Here is a 3,460-nt window from a genome sequence, read left to right as displayed (position 1 = left end):
TTGGAAATCAAATCTAAAAGGAACCTTCAAAACCATGCAAATACATGGAAATTAAAGAACCTGCTCCTGAATTATTATTGGGTCAACAATGAAATCAAGATGGAAATTTAAAAATTCTATAAACGGAATGATAATAGTGATACAACCTATCAAAACCTCTGGAATACGACAAAAGTGGTGCTAAGAGGAAAGTTCATAGCATTAAATGCATACATCAAAATGTCTGAAACGGCACAAATAGACAATCTAAGGTCACATCTCAAGGAACTAGAGAAGCAAGAACAAACTAAACCCAAAACAAGCAGAAGAAAAGAAATAAAAACCATCAGAGCAGAACGAAATGAAACTGAAACAGGCCGGGCGCGGTGGCTCAAGCCTGTAATCCCAGCACTTTGGGAGGCCGAGACGGGCGGATCATGAGGTCAGGAGATCGAGACCCTCCTGGCTAATACAGTGAAACCCCGTCTCTACTAAAAATACAAAAACTAGCTGGGCGAGGTGGCGGGCGCCTGTAGTCCCAGCTACTCGGGAGGCTGAGGCAGGAGAATGGCGTAAATCCGGGAGGCGGAGCTTGCAGTGAGCTGAGATCCGGCCACTGCACTCCAGCCTGGGCGACAGAGCGAGACTCCGCCTCAAAAAAAAAAAAAAAAAAAAAGAAACTGAAACAAACAAACAAAACAAAAGAAAAATGAAACAAAAGGCTGGTTCTTTGAAAACCTAAACAAAATTGATACACCATTAGCGAGGTTAACCAAAAAAAGAACAGAGAAGATTCAAATAAGCTCAATTAGAAATGAAACAAGAAATATTACAACCAATACTACAGAAATACAAAAGATCTTTCAAGGCTACTAGCAATCAACTTTGCCTGCACAAACCAGAAAACCTGGAGGTTATGCATAAATTCCTGGAAATATGCAAACCTCCTAGATTAAACCAGGAAGAAACAGAAAATCTGAACAGACCAATAAAAAGCAGTGAAATTGAAATAAAAAAATTTTTTTTTAATTGCCAGCAAAAAGTACAGGATCAGATGTGTTCACAACTGAATTCTATCAGATATTCAAAGAATTGGTGTCAATCCTACTGAAGCTATTCCAAAATATAGAGAAAGAGGGAATCCTGCCTAAAACATTGTATGAAGCCAATGTCATCTTAATACCAAAACTAGGAAAGGACACACAAAAAAGAAAACTGCAGACCAGTACCCTTGATGAATATACATGCAGAAATCCCCAAGAAAATACTAGCTAACCCAATCCAACAGCATATCAAGAAGATAATCCACCATTGTCAAGTGTGTACCAGGGATGCAGGGTAGGTTAACATACACAAGTCAGTAAATGTGATACATCACATAAACAGAATTAAAAACAAAAATCACATGATCATCTCAATAGATGCTGAAAAAGCACTGGACAAAAACTAGCATATCTTTATGATTTAAAACCTTCAGCAAAATTGACATAGATGGTACATACCTTAATGTAATAAAAGCCATCTATGACAAACCCACAGCAAACATTATACTGAATGGGGAAAAGTTGAAAAAATTGTCTCGTTGAAAACATTGTCCCTGAGAACTGGGACAAGACAAGGATGCCATTTTCACCACTTCTATTCAACATAGTAGTGGAAACTTTAGCCAGAGCAATCAGACAAGAGAAAGAAATCAAGGGCACCCAAATCAATAAAGAGGAAGTCAAACTGTTCCTGTTCACTGATGATATGATTGTATACCTAGAAAACCCTAAAGACGCATCCAGAAAGCTCCTAGAATTGATGCCTAAATTCTGTAAAGTTTCAGAATACAAATTCAATGTACACAAATCAGTAGCGCTGCTATACACCAACAGTGACCAAGCTGAGAATCAAATCAAAAACTCAAACATTTTTACAATAGATGTAAAAAAAATACTTAAGAATATTCTTACCCAAGGAGGTGAAAGACCTCTACAAGGAAAACTACAAAACACTGCTGACATCATAGATGACACACATAAATGGAAACACATCCCATACTCATGGATGGGTAGAATCAATATTGTGAAAATGACCATACTGCCAAAAGCAATCTACAAGTTCTATGCAATTCCCACCAAAATATCATCATTCTTCACAGAACTAGGAAAAAAATTCTAAAATTCATATGGAACAACAACCAAAAAAAAACTAAAACTAAAACAAAACCAAAAAAGAACAACCCCCCCAAAAAAACAAAAAACAAAAAACAAAAACAAACAAACAAAAACTGCATAGCCAAACCAAGACTTAGCAAAAAGAACAAATCTGGAGGCATCACTTTAGCCATCTTCAAACTATACTGCAAGGCCATAATCACCAAAACAGCATGGCACTGGCATAAAACTAGGCACATAGACCAATAGAAAAGAAGAGAGAATCCAGAAATAAAGCCAAATACTTATAGCCAACTGATTTTTGACAAAGCAAACAAAAACATAAAGTGGGGGAAGGACACCCTGGTTAACAAATGGTGCTGAGATTATTGGCAAGTCACATGTAGAAGAATGAAACTGGATCCTTGTCTCTCATTTTATAGAAAAATTGACACAAGATGGATCAAAGTCTTAAATATAAGACCTAAAACCATAAATATTCTAGAAGATAACATCAGAAAAATGCTTCTAGACATTCACTTAGGCAAAAGCTTCATGGTCAAGAACCCAAAAGTAAATGCAACAAAAACAAAAATAAATAGATGGGACTTAATTAAACTAAAAAGCTTTTGCACAGCAAAAACAATCATCAGCAGAGCAAACAGACAACCCACAGAGTGAGAGAAAATCTTCACAAACTATGCATCTGACAAAGGACTAATATCCAGAATCTACAAGGAACTCAAACAAATCAGCAAGAAGAAAGCAAATAATCCCATGAAAAAGTGGGCCAAGGACGTGAATAGACAGTTCGCAAAAGAAGATATACAAGTGGTCAACAAATAGGAAAAAATGCTTAACATCAGTAATGATCAGGAAAATGTAAATCAAAACTGTAATGAGATACCACCTTACTCCTGCAAGAATGGTCATAATTTAAAAATCTAAAAATAATAGATGTTGATGAGTATGTGGTGATAAAGGAACACTTTTACACTGCTGGTAGGAATGTAAACTAGCACAACCACTATGGAAACCAATATGGAAATTTCTTAAAGAACTAAAAGTAGATCGACCATTTGATCCAGCAATCCCATTAAATATGTATAAATATATATATTTATATACCATGGAATACTACTTAGCCATAAAAAGGAATAAAATAATGGTATTCACAGCAATCTAGATGGAATTGGAGACCCTTATTCTAAGTGGGGTAACTCAGGAATGGAAAACCAAACATCTTATGTTCTCACTTACAAGTGGGGGCTAAGCTGTGAGGACACAAAGGCATAGAATAATATAATGAACTTTGGGGACTTGTCGGGGAAGGATGGGAGAGG

The sequence above is a fragment of the Trachypithecus francoisi genome, unplaced genomic scaffold (assembly GCF_009764315.1).
Source record: "Trachypithecus francoisi isolate TF-2019V2 unplaced genomic scaffold, Tfra_2.0 Lachesis_group8, whole genome shotgun sequence".
Classification (NCBI taxonomy): domain Eukaryota; kingdom Metazoa; phylum Chordata; class Mammalia; order Primates; family Cercopithecidae; genus Trachypithecus; species Trachypithecus francoisi.
Note: the sequence above shows the minus strand (reverse complement) of the source record.